The 17708-nt window shown below is 44.6% G+C and overlaps 1 long non-coding RNA gene across 2 annotated transcripts in view; it reads left to right on the forward strand.

Moving 5' to 3' along the window:
- LOC125176853 (uncharacterized) overlaps positions 1-17708 on the forward strand; it is a 236674-nt gene that overhangs the window by 84889 nt on the left and 134077 nt on the right. The window contains exon 2 of one of the 2 annotated variants that reach the window (XR_007156415.1): positions 1843-1968. The exons of the other annotated variant lie outside the window; for it this stretch is intronic. This is a non-coding gene — a long non-coding RNA (uncharacterized LOC125176853). The remainder of the gene's footprint in view (positions 1-1842; positions 1969-17708) is intronic. 2 annotated transcript variants of the gene reach the window in all.

The following is a 17708-nucleotide window of genomic DNA, read 5'->3' on the forward strand; positions in this document are numbered from 1 at the left end:
AGAAAACCCAGTGCTTGACATTAACGTGGGACCAGAACCCTGTTGTAGGATTCCTTTGCCTGACTGCTGTCAGGGGCTCCACCGGACAGGAGCCTCAGCCAGCAGGGTGTGAGCACGCTCCTTTCTACAGCAGGCACTCCCCATCCCATCTCCCCCTGGCAGCTTTTCCTTTCCCAGATCCCCTGGGGGGCGGGGTGTGCAGGACACTGGGCTGCAGCCATCATTCTGTGTGTGCCTATTTCTTTGCTTGTCTTTGACTTCAAAGAGGCTTGACAGTAGGCACTGATGACGATGTAAGAAGCTGTTGATTAGCTCAGGAAATGGACCCTGGCAAAAGGGCAGAGGGACCAGACATTGGGAATGTTGATAATTCAATCTCATCTTCTTTCTTGTTCCATCTGTTAGGAGTGATGTAAAAATAATTTCTAGAGGCAAACAAATCATTGAACGACACTAAAATTGGAGCAAATGGGAGCAAAATTAGAAGGAAACACTGCAGAATTCTTGAGAGAAAGAGGGAGAGAGAGAGAGAGAGAGAGAGAGACCCAAGAAAGCAAAGATTATTTAAACAACTCTGAGCAGGTTTTAAAAAACCGTATCTCTGCAATTTACCCGAATTCCCAGTTTCCATATTTAAATGTCTGATCAGTCATTCAGTTCCAATACAGACATGATGTTTGAAGGCCACTTTGTGATGGTTTTATCCTGGTTTAGATTATTTGCAATCCGGAGGGAAAATGTGCATTCTGTGCGAAAGCAAATAGAAAACATATCTGAGCACAAATCAAAAGAATGATTACCACACTCTACGCTCTGTACCCATTACTGGGTCCCCAAGGCTCTCGTTCTGTTTGTCTTGGCGCTTTTTCTTTAGCTGCCTTTGGTTGGACAGGGTGGGAACAACAGCCACCAGCACCACCCACAAAACCCTGAGCAGAGAATGAGGGCAGCGGAAATGGACAGCCTGGAAAGATGTGACATCTTTCAGGGGCTTGTGCTCCACACTTCGCTGTTGGGGGAGCCGCCTGGGGAGAACTCCCAGGGCTCCCATGGAGGTCTTTGCTGACTATGTGTCAGGAAGCACCTGACCATTGGCAGAAAGGGCAGCCCTGCTCTCATTTTGATCTCTAGCGAGCTCTTTCTCAGTGGATAATGAAAAATGACATTTGCACAAAGTGGAGAGAAAGAGCATTGTTTCTATAACACATTACGTTTTGCACTGCTCAGGAGACAACATTTCATATCCTATAAAAAGAATTATCTATATAACTTACTGTGCGTGGCAGAAAAGTTGCAGTGTGTCTTTAAAAGAGCTGTCTTTGCGCGACAAGAAACACTTTGTCTCTCCCACTCCCCTGGCCCCGGCAGAATAGCCTGTGTTTATAAGCAAATCCACTCAACCCCTTAATGATGACCTAGAGTAAACATCTGACATACACTAGCTTTCAAGCTCTCCTGTGTTTAGGCATGAATTGTTCATTTCTATGCCTTTTGTATTCAGTCTGAAGGAAAGACAAATGATACAAGGGATGATTTACATTATCAATGGAGGCAGAGGTTATGCCTGTGTTTATCTGATCCTCTGTTATCGTATAACAACCGGTGGGATAACCAGCCTGGTACACAATGACCATTTAGCTTCAGCCAGCCACCCACCTACCTCATTTCCAGGTTGACTTTAATTTTACAATATATTAAAAGGACGGGCCCTGGAATTGCTAGACTCCTTTGGTTCAGGCGGGCCTGTAGGAAAAGGATGGGGCTCTCATTTAGTGTCAAGCTTCCTCTCCATCAAGCCTGCCAGGGTATTGCAACTGGGACGTTTCTCTGTAATTACCCTAGGAAGATTGGTACTCAACTTTGTAAGGATGCCATGGGTGCCCTTCTCAGCAGAGCACTAGAGATTTGAAACAAATCACCTGAACAGGGGAAAGGACTACAAGGAGTGTGCATGAGCCTGAGGAAAAGGTAAGCTCATTTTTCTTCTGAATAAGTTTATAAGAACAATTAAGTCATCTTATGAACCATCAGTCTGACCAGGAAGAGAACTTCATGAAATCAACCATAGGCAACCAGGACAACCTGAATGTGATGTTTGAATATGATGCCCCAAGACTTATAAGTCACTGAGGATCCCCTGTGGAATGAACTACTAATTCTCATGTAGTAGGAATTCATCTCTGAAAGAAGAAATGCTTCTTGGCTGCCCAGGGTACGTCTGGTCCTGGATGTGTCAGTCATCCAAGTTGCCTTAACCTCCACTGCAGACAATCCCTGTGGAACCCAGAGAGACAGATGGTGATCAAGGCAGTAATGCTACAAGAGAAGCCAGTGGAGTTGGAGCAGGGATGGGGGTAGAAGATATGATGGCCCCATATATGAGGTCCCGAATTCTCTCTGAATGAGCTCAAAGAACGTGGGAAAAGTTTCAGTCTGGATCAGATGGAAGAAACACACTCTACCTGTTCGTTCTGACCAACCACAACTGTAACCTGCACAGAATAGATGAAGACTCTGAAAACTAAATAGTAGCAAGTAGATTGGGGAAGAAGACCAGAAATTGGAATACCATTGAAATCGTGGTGAGTTTACCATTTTTTCCCTCTGATTGCCCCCATCCTGAAGTCAATGCAGCCGGAAAACCAGAAGTGGCCTCCAGGGAACTGGCTGGGGAGAGCTCCAGGACAGCTCAAGGACTGGGGAAAGAGAGTCCTAATTCTCAGAGTGCAAAAAACCATCATTTCTTTTTTCTTTTCTCTGTTCCTCACACCCCAGTCCCCAAGCAATCCCTTAATGGCAGCAATGGGAGCAAAGGAAGCAATAAAGAGCAGAAATCAATGAAACTGAAAACAGAAAAACAATGGAGAAAATTGTAAAAAGCCAAAAGTTGGTTCTTTGCAAATATCATTAAATTTGATAGGCTTCTAGCAAGATCAAAGAGAGAGAGAGAGAGAGAGAGAGAGAGAGAGAGAGAGAGAGAGGAGAGGGAGAGAGAAGACATGAATTGTCAGTACGAAGAATGAAGGAAGATATTGTATAAATCCTACAGACAATAAAAAAAGATCATGAGGGAATACTGCAAACAACTCTATGCACATAAATTCAACAACTTTGAAGAACTGTGTCATTTTCCTTGAAAAGCCAAAACCACCAAAACTCACCAAGATAAAATAGATAACCTGAATAGTTCTAGAGCTATTAAAGACACAGGATTTTGTGGTTTAAAATCTTCTGAAGAAGAAATCTCCAGGCTCACTGGTTATTTCTCTCAAACATTTAAAGAAATTAGACCAGTTCTATACAGTCTCTTCCAGAAAATGAAAGAGGATAGAATCCTTTCCAACTTAACTTAGGAGGCCAACATTAATCTGATACCAAACAGATCCTATCATTTCATTGATTTCTGTTCTCATTTTTATTACTCTCTTTTTTCTGCTTACTTTAGGTGTATTTTGGTTCCCTTTTTCTGCTTCTTTAAGATGGAAGTTCAGATTATTGATTTGAATACGTTCTTCTTTTGTAGCATTATTCTAAGCATTTAATAATGCCACAGATTTCTCTCTAAACACTGCTTTAATCCGTATCTCACAAAGATGATACAAAAAAAGAAGGCTGCAGATCAATGTCCCTCATGAAGAGACACAAAAACTCTTAGCAAGTCCAATTCAACAATATATATTATAAAAGAATATTTTACCACGATCAAGTGCAATTCACCATATTAATAGTCTAAAGTTAAACACACTCTTACCACCATCCAGCAATCCCTGGGTATTTACCCTAGAGAGATGTAAATTATGTTCCTGCAAAAACCTATTCGTGAATGTTTGTAGCATCGTTCTTCATACGTGGGAATAATCCAGATGTCCTTCAACAGGTGAATGGATAAACAAACTGGGGTGTGTCTATACAATGAAATACTTAGCAATAAAAAGCAACAACTTGGATGAACCTCAAAGGCATTTGAAAGGCATTCTGAGTGGAAGAATCAATTCTGAAAAGATCATATACTATATGATTCCATTTATATGACGGTTTCAAAGAGACAAAACTATAGTAATGGAGAATAGAACTAATGGGTACGACGAGGGAATTTTTGGGGGCAAAAGAATTGTTCAGAGTTCTTATGGTAGTGTTTGTTATATGTATCTATACAAGGGCTAAATTCCATAGGTTTATACACACACACATGCACGCGCGCACACACACACACACACACACACACACACACACACACACAGAGTCATTTTTGCACACAGTAAAAATGTAGGGAGCAAAACTCTGAGGCGGTCCACCACAGATCTTTCCCAACCCCATCTCTTTAGGGTGCCCAAGGCCGCCTCTTCCTTTCCTTGCTCCCTGTTCCCAGTCTCATGGTGCCTGTCTTCCTCCATATCTCTGCTGTCCTTAGGCTGTGGCCCCTCACCCAAGCCTACCCCTGCCTCAGGCTATAGCTTCTATCTATGCTCTTCTTCTTCAAGGGCAAAACCCATTGGGTTTTGATTCACTTCATTCAACAAACCAAGAGAAAACAAAAGCAAGAGCTGTCTTGATTTCTTTTGTCCCCCCCCCCCCCCCCCGTGTCTAAGGCATTAGTGAGTGCTGCTTTTGAACTCAATCCAGAACCTAATCACAGCCATTGCTCTCCTAGGCCGAAACTACTGCAGCCACCTCTCATCCCACATCCTCACTTCTACCTGTCCTTGCTATCATCTGTTCTCAACACAGCAGTCAGAGGAATCTTACTAAAACAAATATCATGCCATTTCTCTATTTGAAATCGTCAGAAGTCTTTCCCGTGCATTTAGAATAGAAGGCCTTACTCTGGCCTCCAAGGGCCTCTGGAACTGGCCCTTGCCTGCTTCCCCAGCCTAATCTCCCTCCATCCTTCCTCCCACACCAAGCCCCAGCCATGGTGACCCTCTTGCTCTTTCCAGAGGTATCAAGCTTATTCCCACTTCGGTGCTATTTTCTCTGCCTGGAACTGGTTTCTCCCAGCAATCTGTATGGTTGCTGCTTCACATAGTTCAAGGCTCAGTCTGAAAGTCACTTCCTCAGAGAGAACTTCTCTGACAAATTGTTTTAAATAGCTTCTCCAGCCTTCCAGTCTCTATCTCCTTAACCTGGTTTGTTTTTTCTCAGCACTTAACCACTCTGTGCAAGGCTTTATTATAGATGCAGACTTTCCACTGCAATACTGAATCCAAACTCCTTCCTGTGGCCTGGAAGACTCTGTGACCTGGTTCCTGCCTCCCTGTCTGACACCAGAACCCTCTACTCCCTAGGGACAGTCTCCCCTTGCTGCCCCACTCACTGCTTGCTCGCCTCTGGTTAACACTGACTTCCCTATGTTCCTTGAACATGCTAAGCATAATTCTACCTCAGGATCTTTGCCCTTGCCATACCATCTCCCTGGAGTGCTATTTCCTCATATAACTTCCTAGTGTGCTGCCTGCTGAAATGTGACTTAATGAGAAGCCTTCTTTGGCCATTGTATATAAAGTGTCAACCCCCTCATCATTTGGTATCTCCCTTATCTTATTTATTTTTCATAGCAATTATAACTACCTGGTTTGTGTATGTATATGCATTTCTTTTTGTATTAACTGTCTCTTATCACTAGACTGATTAAAGAGGGGCTTTGTCTTGTTTATTGTAGTATTTGGGAATCTCAACTTTGTACCAATGCCAGTTTGAGGATGTTAGGTTCGGGGAAGCAGTGGGAATATCAGGAGCCCCAGGATGGCTCCTGGCAGCCTGGCTGTTGTTTCTTGTCTGTCACTCTCCCCTGGGTGTAAGCTCTATATGGACATTGGCCAGGGGGCACTTCCCAGTGCATTTGAGGTGCCTGGGAATAGCTGTAGAATGAATAATGGTAGAGGCCTTTAGTTACATAAAAAGGATTTTCCATTTTCTCAGAGGAGAAACCCATATTCTAAGACCCAAATGCAGAGTAATGGTATAAATTGAGGGTAGAAGAGTAACTACTTTAGAGGCTCTTTCTGACATCTTTGCATTTGCCCTTGACTGATAAACACATTTTGATGGGCTTCTGTTGTTCTTGTGATAATGATAATATGTCTTAACATGGCTCCTACCCTTTCCTCAGCCACACTCCCTCCTGAGCTCCCTCCCACTTGTCCTTAGCCACACAGCAATATTTTCAGTTCCTCTTCTATATATATTCCTTCCCTCCCCAGGACCTTTGCCCATGCTTCTTCCCCATGTCTGAACCACTCTTTGAGTTCTCCACCTTTCCCACAACTGCCTCCTCCACACCCTTCCACCCATCTTAACTCCAGCCTCACCTTCCCTCACACCCACACCAAGTCTGGCCCCAGGATGTGCTTTCCTGCATACCACTGATCACAGTTGTGACCTGTGTGTATGATTATATAGTGAGGACTCCCATGAAGGCAGAACAGTGGCTGCTTTTGCCCCACCACAGTATCTCTGGGAACCTGGCATGGAATTGACTTTTAATAAAGATTTCTTGGGATGCCTGGGTGGCTCAGTCGGTTGAGCATCAGACTTTGGCTCAGGTCACCATCTCACAGTTCATGAGTCCAAGCCCCACGTCGGACTCCGTGCTGACAGCCTGGAACCTGGAGCCTGCTTTGGATCCTGTGTTTTCCCCTCTCTCTGCCCTTCTCTCTGTCTCAAAAATAAAGAAACGTTAAAAAGAACATTAAAAATTATTGAGTGAAAACAATTAATTAATGAAACAAAAGCTAGTAACTTTTCTGCAGAGGTCCAACTTCAGGACAAGGAAGTGAAGGCACTTGTTAAAAGGCATAGTAACCCATTAAGCTCTTGTCAGAATAAGAAAGATGCCATTGTGTACACAGGATGGGAGGTAGGACAGGTGAGTTTCTAGGGGTAGAGAGAGGAGAGATGAAATTCGGAACTACTAAGAACTGCCCCTCCGACCTGAACAGGTTTCCTCGTCGTTTGACAGTATGACAGGACCAAACTTTCAATCCAATAATATGGTTGGTTCTCATATTTTTTTTTTTATAACATTATGTGGAATTATCTTTTTGCCTTTCTACTGAAACTCAAAGGATAGGAATAAGAACATATCAATGAAATCAGTTCAACACAAGGTGACCTTCAAGCAGGCAGCTGTGTCCCACTGTATGCTACCTGGCCTTGTGTATGGAGTGGGGGAGAAGACATTTCCAGATGCCAAGGCACCTCTCCTTGTCAGGGATGGTATGGAGTTGACTCAACCCTCAGGTAGGGGATGAGGGGTCCTCTTTTGGTGACCTTTAATGGGCCTTTCCACCTGGAAATGCTCAGAACCTATGCCCATGCTCTCTGTTCAGTCTTGTCCCTACCTGACCTTTGCAGGAAAGACTAAATCAGTGTTTGCCAATCCTGCAGTTCATTGGAATCGCATGAGGAAGTTTAAATGTTCTGAGGTCTAGGTCCTGCCTGTGGCTAATTAAATTAGAATAGCTGGGGGTAGGGTCCAGGTGTCAGTAGTTTTTAGATGCTCCCTAGATAATTCTGGAGTGCAGCCAAGGTTCACGACCACTGTGAGACCTGTAACACAGTCGGCTGATTTCCTCCTTTCTTTCCTGTGGTTCATTCTGCTTCTCAGCAGATGGGCTAAATGATAATGGTGTGCATGGTAGCAGACTTCTGTGATGGCTACCGATGATCCTGCCTCCTGGTTGTCCTGCTTCTGTGTAACCCCTGCCCCTTGACTGTGGGCTGCACTGGAACTTGGATCAACCTAACCATGCAGAGGAACATAGCCACCACAGTCAGAAGGGTGGGGAAGGTGAAATGAAGAACGCTGCATTCAGGTGCTCCATCTGTGGTAATCAGTGACCTCTGCCACCTTGGGTCTCCCTCCTCTCTCTCCCTCTGTCTCTCCCCTCAGCCCAGTGGAGAGAGGGGCTCTCTGCCCCGTGGTGCTCCATGCATCTTGATAGAACCTTTCTTCAAGGCTTCTGGTTCTGCCCCCCTCCTCCTTTTCATTTTCTCCTTATCTCGGCCGTCTGCTCTGAACTGGAAGCTGGCATCACGGCCCTTCTCTCTCTCAGCTAGAGAAGCATCCTCCTCCCAGAGTGGAGCCAGTCGGAACAACACTCTGCACAGTGCAGCCGTGAGAAGCTGCTTATCTAGATCATTATTACACTCATTACTATGGTGTGAACTCAAGCACCAGGGCCAAGGTCTCGTGGATGCCTTGGCTCTGGCTGTGGGCTGCTCTGGCAGAGCCAGTGTGTGGTCTCTGAGAGGGGAGGTCAAATCAAGGTTTCCTGACCACTGGGGATCTTGGAATTTTGTTAGGGAAATTTGGATTGCCTGGCCAGTCGGTTCCTGCTCCCTTAAAATTTCCCCAAGCATCGGAGGAGCTGCCGTGGGGACTCTATTTCCATGTCCCCAGTTCCCCCCACCTCAGAGGTGCCAGCAGTCCTTTTGTCGGTTTGGCTCTCCACTTAGATCATTGAAGTGATTTCAGGTCCAACTGGGCAACACTCAGCATTTCATTTATGTCTTGGCAAGGTTACCATGTTATTACTTAACTGTGCTGCTGCTACTCAATAAGTGGGAACTGATTGAAATAACCACAGGAGTTGCTGGATTCCCCTAATTTTAGCACAGAGTTAAAGCTCACTCCCACAGTTGGAAGTTAAAATAGGCTCCCAGCCCACAGAAATGCCCACCCACCACACTTAATTGTCACACCACTGATGCCTGTCATGGAAGGAGACGTGGAAGGCTGCAGAACATTCTTAGAAGCAAGATTCTTTTCCTCGGCAGACGCCTGAGGTCATTTTGGCCAGGCCCAATTTCTTTCAGACCCTATGCCTGTGGAAATTTGCATGACTGCTTTAAATACTTCTGTTTTCTTCCCTGATTTGTTTAACCGGCGGTCCAAGTACACAGCACGCAATAGAGCAAGGGGAGAGAACAGAAACTTCTGTTTGGGGGTGCCTCTTTAAATGACTCATTCCTGGAGTCCAGATGTGTGGAGGGCTATGACCCTGAGCAATCAAGGCAATTTGGAAAGCAGAATAATGATATTTAATCCAAGCCAATGTGCTTTCTCTTGGTGTCACAGCAATCAGCCACAACCCAAATGCCACAACTTGAAGAGAAATTTGGAGTAAATGGCTTCTTGTGTAACTCCTTGCAACCCTGTCCAATTTTTTTTGTTTTCTTACTTTTCGAAACTGTATTTTACTAGAATTTTGAAGAAATTCTCTGACAAGTTATTTCTTACAGTGTGCTCACTGCTCAGTATTTCTCATCACTGTGCAATTTTATCTTGCTCTTATTTTAAGTCATAATCTGCCCTTAACATTTTAAAGGTGTTTTCTTTCTTTCTTCTTTCTTTCTTTCTTTCTTTCTTTCTTTCTTTCTTTCTTTCTTTCTTTCTTTCTTCTTTCGAGGGAGTGAACAGAGGAGGGGCAGAGAAAGAGGAGAGAGAGAATCCCAAGCAGGCTTCATTTGCACCTGCAGCGGCAGCAAGGCTCGAACCATGAACCGCGAGTTCATGACTTGAGCTGAAACCAAGAGTTGGACGCTTAACCAACTAAGCCACCCAGGCACCCCTACCCTTAACGTTTTAGCACAGCATAGCTGATCAGACCATTAAGGGCAAAGCAAAGGAATAGAATGGGGAGACTTTTAGAGAAAGAGAAAGGCTTTTTTCATGACATATATACTGAGAGGACTGTGGGAAGCTCTGAGTTCTGTCAAGTCTTCTTGGCCAACCTTGATCATTCACTTCTACCCTCTCCATTGTCATGGCCACTGTCTCCTCAGCCTCATGGCCCCTCAGCTGGAGTGCGTAGGAGCCTCTCGACCCCCATTTTGGTCATTAGTGTCACATGAATAGTCCTTAAAGATATCTGTCCCAATGCCATTCTCCTTTCTGTTACCTGTAGGATCAGGTAGAAATCTCTTGGGCTTTCATTGAACCAACTGGTTCCTAAAGACATGCTGCCTTTAGGGGTGGGTGCCCCTTGGTGAAAACTTTTTCTAATCAGACTCACCACTTCCTTAGCACACCTGTTCAAACTTACCTTTTCAGCTCTGTCAAACTATGCTCCACAAATGCCATGTCTTCCCTTCTTTTGCCCACATCGCTTAGTCCCACATGACCTTCCTACCTGTCCAAGGCTCAGCTTGCCTCTGGTCTTCTAGGAGCCTTTCCTAATGGTTCCCAGAATGCAGTGGTCTTCCCACTTTTGGATTTCTCCAAGTACTTTGTGTGCTCTTATCATGCTAGGCTCCTAGAATGCCCTAACCATTGTAACTATTCGTGAACTGATTATTATTTCAGAATCAGTATATTGGGCACTGAAAATGGGTAGGAGGATATGCATCCCAGAAAAGACAAGGGAGACACAAACAAAGGAATGGATAATTTTATCTCCAACCTGATGCTTTCAGTGTTAGCTGAGTGCTCTCTAAAATCTTTCAGAATTCCCACTTTGGGAATTGCTGTGTGACAGAGGTCTGCTGCTGTGGTGTTGGGGCCACATGCACATGGCATCAGCCCTTGCCTTTCAGGAACCGATCATGGTAAGAAAGAGACTTGGGCTAGTTCATTTTTTTTCCCCAAAGCTGCAAGGAAATCAAGTCCATGACCATACTTATTCACACATTTAGTGAATCAGGCCAAGCTTAGAACTAAATGATGAAAATGAAAATTAATCAGGGACTCCCATGGGTCTCACATATGGCAGTTTTGAATCTTTTTTTTTTTTCACTATCATAATTGTTTTCTTACTCATTTTCTTTGGTTGAATACACAACCACAAAAAAAAAAAAAAACCCAAAAAAAAAGCAACCATGAGGCAGTAGTGGTGATGGAAATGAATAAACCCATGGAAACAGTGGAATATATACAGAGATAAGATTAGGAAGGAAGGAAACAAAGGCAATTTCAGCGTCTCTGGAAGGCATGCACACCTTTCTTTGCCAAGACCCCTAGATCAGGTTGTGGGACCAGGTGGCAGGTGTTTCCTTGACTCACACAGAAAGCAAGCCATGAGCCTCTGCTGCTGTTGAGGTGAGTTATATCTGGCACATTAAACACCATATCCTGATCCTCCTTTCTGCCCTTCCCAGAAGAGATAAAAATGAACAAGTAGTTGAGAAAACAGTCAGAGGGAAGGCTTTGTGCCCCCTCTTAATTCATGGGGATTTAAAATAAAAGCAGTTGATGGCATTATAAAATAGGGTTATGTCCCCTTTATTGGACTTTTGTGGAAAATGAAACCACAATAGAAAACAAGCAATCATATAGAATATCATGCCTGAGAACATCATTTACCTTCATAGAACATAACTGCTTTCATGCCCTGAAACCTTTTCTTTTCACACTAGTTAACAAACAGCATTAAGCATGACGCAAGTCAGATTTTGAAAACTTGTCTGGTGCCTTTCATTAAGAATTGAAATCTGTGTAGGTCTCTTGCTCCGGGAAACTATGTTTGACATTTTAATAGTATTGCTTCAGCAAGAGCAGAGAACATCCACGAACTTAGATTTGTAGAAGGTAAATCAAGAATTCATCCAAAGTGGAATGCCTTCTTCTGAGTGACAGGGTGGTTTTTATGTGAGATGTCAATGTAGCTTCTCCACCTGACATAAAAGTTTCAATTAAAAAAAAAAAACCAAACTACTGCTGATTTTTTTTTTTTAATCATGCAGTTATCTAAAGTGGTTTTTTGGAAGAGACTATCAAGGAAGGACTGGAAAGTAGTTCTTATGACTAGTCAGCTCTAGGGGTTGGGGTAGCCAACATTTGCGGTGAGGGACCTCAGAGCCCCAGGGACCTCTCAGATGATTCACACTCCTTCGATTGTTTGACACGGTCCTCTGGAAGGGACACAGTGAGTTAACATGCACCAGAACAGATCGAATGTACAACCAGCTGGTAGTTTACTCTTGTACTGGAAGGCTGCTTTTTCTTATGCATGATTCTTTGTTGTGCTAAAGAGACATAAATGTATAAAAGCCTAAAAGTAAGCCTTCAGTTCTTCATGTCTGGCAAAACTGTCAGGACAATGTGCCTGGAGGATATCTCCACCATGCTTGCCTTGCAGGGCTGTTGTGATAGAATTAGATCATACTGTAATAGTCACCCCATACACGTTACAGCATATCAAGAACTTACTTATACATTTTCTCAGTTGAACCTCACAACATCAGTGGGAGGCAGTGAAGGCAGATATTATTATCTCTTGAGAGGGGGTGACCCTGCTGCTACAGCATAAGCGAGGCTTTTGCTGTAGGAAGACTGTTTATCGGTTGTATTTTCAAGTATTTTATATTGTATAAGGATGTTTATTGCAGCAGTGTTTATAATCAGGAAAAATTGGAACCTACCTGAATCTTTGTTAGCAGAGGGCTGATTAAACTATAGTAGTGGCCTACACGGGATACAGTACAGCCATTAGGGATTTTGTGTTAGAGGTTTTAGAAGTAAATTCATTAATGTTGAGGTATATTTATTGATGAAGAAAATTATTCATCGTATATTTAAGCCAGTAACCAATGCAAGATGATCCATTTGCAATTAGGAGAAATGCACATGGTAAAACAGTGATTATCTTTGGGGGCTGAGAATACATGTGGTATTTGTTTTCTTTCTTATGCTCATCTATCATTTCTAAATTTTAACGTTAGTCAACATTAATGTTGCACTAGTCAACATTTACAATCAGATTAACTTTTAGAATAATAATTAATGGAACAGGTACAGCCTCTGAGCTTCATGGGTAAAATGATCCCTTGACTTGTAAGTGTATCAGCCATGGTCCTAGCAGGGCCCTGAGTTCAACCAGACGGGGAAATGCAGAGCATGAATTAAGGCACAGTTTACAGTGGTGTGAAATGGGTAAGGGGTGTAAACAGAGGTGGGAGCACCCAGATACCAGAAACAGTGGGAAGCCACAGGCGCCCCAGGGCAAAGGGACAAGAGGAGGAAACAGTCACCAGAGCCCAGGGGCTGGTGCTGTGCAGGAGGGATACCCTCAGCGGAAGCTGGAGTGGAGAAGGGTCACAGGTCTTGTCAGACACCAGTGAAGCAGGGAGGAAATACTCTGATCCCTTTCCTCCTGCCTTTTTCTTTCCTGCTGGCGACTCCCGTTGCTGACCAAGCCCAACAGGAAGCCCACCGGCAAGGGAATCAAGGACAGTTCACAGCACTTAGCCTGCTAGTGCACAGAACAGAGCAGAGAAGGCAGGAAATAGGTCTGACGATGGGGGACACACAGCAAACACAGGGAGCAGAACCTTGATGTCAGTCCCCTGGAGAAAAGGGTGTCTCCTAGTCAGAAAAACTAAAACAGAAAGGACGAGCCTGTTGGGGCCATACAAGGTGAGTGATCTGGTTTTCCTGCTTGTGCTGAGAGCTTCAGAAGCATGGGGATGGGATCACAGGTCACCTGGCCCAAAGTGAGCACAGAGATTCTTTGTGGGCTGTTACACAGAGAGAGTTGTACATTCCTCCTCTTGCCTGGGTGGAAAGGGGAACTGCTAGGGAAAGGTAGACTCACATCACCCTGGCTCTCCCAGGCTGGTTACTGCTGTCCCATCTCTATGCCCATTCCCTCTTCGACTCCAGCATCCTCACCATCAGCCCCAAATGAGAGCAGAACATGAGAGTAGAGGGAGCGCACATTTATTGAGCAGATGGCTGGCACTATGTGCTCTAAGCACTCCTCATGATTAACTCACTTCCATCTCTCAACATACCCTGTGAAGGAGGTGATGTTGTTTGCCACTTTATTGAGTGGCTAAGGGCATGAATAATGGAGCCAGATCATTGGGTTTGAATGCTGCCTCTGTCATTCCCCAGCTGTGTCACTCTGTTTTCTCATCTGCAAAATGGGGACAGTAATCCTGTCTAGTTCAGGGGATCATTATGAGGAATAAATGAATGAACTCTGAGTAAAGAGTTCTGAACTGGGACTTGGCACATAGCAAACAGTCAATAAATGTTAGTTGCTATTGTCCTCAGCTCCCACATAAGGAAGATAAGGGAGAGAGATGTTAACGTAGTTGCTTCGAGTCACAGAGCTGATGAGCAACAGAGTTGGGACTCTGACCAAGAAGTGGGGTTCCAGTATTATACAAAAGGGCCACTCTTTCCCTCCCTGCTACTTTGAAGCAGAGGGAGTAGAATCACCTCCTCGGGTTTGAAGTGGATCCACACTCTGTGCCTGCCTGAGATGCAAAACAAGTTCCTCACATTTTGGGACACTCTTCCCACTGTGCAGGTGACAGTCTGCAGAAATCTCATTCACCCTTCAAACTTCACTTCCTCCTGGGTCACTTCCTGCAGGTGTGTAGACCCCAAGCATTATGCAACCAGCAGACAGGGGCAAGTGAGTGGCTGCTTGTCAGTTTCCTATTCCTTGAGCTAAGACAGAAAAGAAAGCAGGGTGGTGAGAATTTGGGGGCCCAGATCCACCAGGTGGGTCTTAAGTTTCCAAAATGTGCACCCTGGAGAGCCATGGCAAATATGTGTTCCAGTTCAGCTGCCTGCTCTGGGGTGAAGGAGAGGATGTGGGCAGACTCCCTCCTTGCATGGAAGATGTCAAGTGCATTGCCATTATCACTGATCTGTTCACTTGAGAAGGATAAGGAATAACCCCTGGGGAAAGTTAATGAGGAAGAGCCAGCACCAAATGTGGAGGTAAATGAAAGAGCTCTAGCTGGAATTTACCAATTCTTTAAACCTGGGCCACAGTACCTTCCTTCCTGCTCTTTAGTTCATTTCTCGGAAACCATCTTACTGTGTCTCTTTCTTGGCTTCTTCTTAGAGGATCTATAACTAGATCTTTCATTAATTTCATCTTTCATTTTACAGTGAAATATGATCAGTTACCACTTACAACAGAACACTCTCACAGCTGTGCCACCAGCGAGTGAAAAGGCCCCAATGTATTGTCCCTGGCTTGTTGGAAGCACAACAGTCAAATGGCCATTCAATGAACCTCTTTTATCCTATTTTTGGCCTGGCATTCAATATACATTGAAATAATGAGAATGCACCACATGTACACAGTTTTCCAGACGTGTAGTAACCAGAGTCACAAGAGATTGTTTAGTGGTCATAAAACCCAGAAGTTCCTTCAAAACAACACGCACAAGTGAAAAATGTATAATTTAAGTTTGTGCCTTGTTGACTGGTGTTTCGTTTTCTTCCTTTACTCCTCCTCATCACGTTGCTTTCAGGAAAGGGGTCATTTAGTCAATGGCAGAAGTTCTTTACCAGAACATGAGCTGGCTCACAGACACTACCGAGCCATGCCCTGGCTGGAACCTGACACCTGGCCTGGCGAGAGTAGCCGGCCATGCAGAAGTGGTTCTGGACTCGGTTTTCTCATCTGTCCATAGGAGGGGCTGGCCTAGCCTTAGATAATTTTTATTTTCAAAAACATGTTTTTCTCACTACTTCTGGACTGCTGAGCTTTGTTTTGAGTTTTTACTTAATTAAGAAAAATAATGCTCTTAGCTTTGAACCAAATGTGAGGCTCTCAAGAGCTAAACAGCACAGGTGGGAATGGGGTGGATGCTGCACTTTACTGGTCTATAGGATGATCTTCTGGTGTATAGGAAATGTGGCCTTCTTGTGTGGAGGTTCCTCTCAGGTACATGACTTAATGAGCCACCAGTTCCTTTTGGGGATTAGGAGCAGGCCACCCTTCCTCTGGGCAGATGCAGCCTGTGCCAGGACTCTGCCTAGTGAGTGAAGACCCACCCACCCCCTAGACAAGGTCCCTGTGCAGTGCATCACCTGCACAGCCTACCTGAAGGCCAATGTGATGGGCGTTGCAGCCACAAATAGAGGTTATCTATAATAGGGTATCTATAATAACCTAAGCAGGAACCTGATATTTTGTGTTCTCTGATTTTTTTTCTTGCCTAAAAATAAGCAAGCAAACAAACAAGCAAGCAAGAAAACAAACAAAAAAGCACCTTGGTGCCCACGTGAGTAGAGATTGCTTGAATTACAGCACATGGACCCCTCACTTCACAGAAAAATCATGTTTTGTGAGGAGGTCTGAGATAGCATCTTAGCCTAGGTTCTCTCAGATAGCAAAACCTGAGAAAGGAGCATGATGGAGGTGGTTTATTTGGGAAACACTGGCACCAGGAATGAGGAAGTAAGAGATGTCAAACAAGATGGAGAGAAAGGAACCCAAGGTGCTTTATTGATCTGGTTCCTAGTGTGGTCAAATTGGCTCTGTTCTCCTTGGACCTTTGAGGACCATCCTCTTAAGGAGAGGAAGTGAGGATGGATCATTTCCTGGCTCCTGGTGCCAAGTGGTCAAGGGTTGCCTCTGGGGTAATAACTCCTCAAACATCTAGGTGTGCACATACATCAGAATGGTTAAGTGGATGGCGGTGTTGGCAGAGATGCTGGGTCAGGGAAGGCAAACACACATCCATTTCCGGTAAGGCTGAGCCAATGCTCCCTCCAGGATAGAGGGTATCTGATGGAAAAGATCTACCTCCAAGTGACTGCTGGTTTCCTTAAGGAGTGTGTGCCATATGGAGGGTTCCTTGTCAGTCTCTCTGGTGACTGGTACAGCAGTTTCAGTGATTCAGTACAGTTGCTAGACCAGTCTTTGTGAGATGGCACACATACTGTTGGGACCATGAAGACCCTCCATCTCTGCTCCATGTCCCCTCTGTCATGCAAGTCCTGGAGGGGCTAGGGAAAGAGGCTAGCTGGCATCCTCAAGACACCCTGTCCACCTAGTGGTTTGGTGCCACACTTGTAGGGGAGGTGCTCTGGTGCACCTGGATTTGAGACAGAGATCCGAGTGTTGTTTGCCCAGTAGCATGGGCCCATCTATAAGATTTTCTCCATGCTTTCTTTTTTGTCTCCAAACTTCTTTTTTGCCTCCAAACTTGAGGCTTCTGACCCAATCAGGAAGCCATTCACCACCGCCCATGGGTCCAGATATACCTGTAACTCAGACTACTTCTCCCTACCCATAAACTGAAAGGAGCAAGTGGATTGTTCACAGCTCTGCTCATTGGAAGGAGTGACCTTCAGTATCCTTCAGGGCTACCCTGAACAGGGCTATAGTTTGGTGGTGGTCCAATTATTGCTAGCACTAACTTGTTAAGACAACCCATCTAAGAACTAGGTCCAAGTTCTTTCTCACTTGTTGGTTTTAGGGAATCATAAGGCCTTGGGTGTGAACTGAGCAAGAGAGGTGGATAACACAGGAGTATGAGGCAGATGGAAGTTCCTTCTGTCCTCCCGATCCCTTCTGGCCCAATCTCAAATGAACCATTTCCATTGTATGACGTATTACTGCTGTGCCTGTCCAACTTTGTCTAATACTACCCAGCTCATAATGGGCATTTCTGGCTGCACAGTCACTTGATGTCCTGTGTCAGGAGATCCATCTCAATCAGGGTCCAGGAGATGCTTTTCAAATGGTTTTTCATTTTCTGCTGCAGAAGGAAATTCTAGCTCTAGAACTCTAGGATCTGTGCTGCAACTCTTTTTATTGGGCTTGAAGGAGACTACACTCATACAACATCTTTATTCACAGTAAATGGCACCACTAGATCTCCTGGTTGTGTGGCCTGAGTGGCAGGGCCATTTGCATTATGGCAAGATCTGCTATAGATTTTGCTCTGACACTCAAAACTGGCAGCCTTCCATGTCACCCAATAAAGGAATCCAAGTGGTATTCCCAGGAGGA

This window comes from Prionailurus viverrinus, chromosome A1 (genome assembly GCF_022837055.1).
Source record: "Prionailurus viverrinus isolate Anna chromosome A1, UM_Priviv_1.0, whole genome shotgun sequence".
NCBI classification, from domain to species: Eukaryota; Metazoa; Chordata; class Mammalia; order Carnivora; family Felidae; genus Prionailurus; species Prionailurus viverrinus.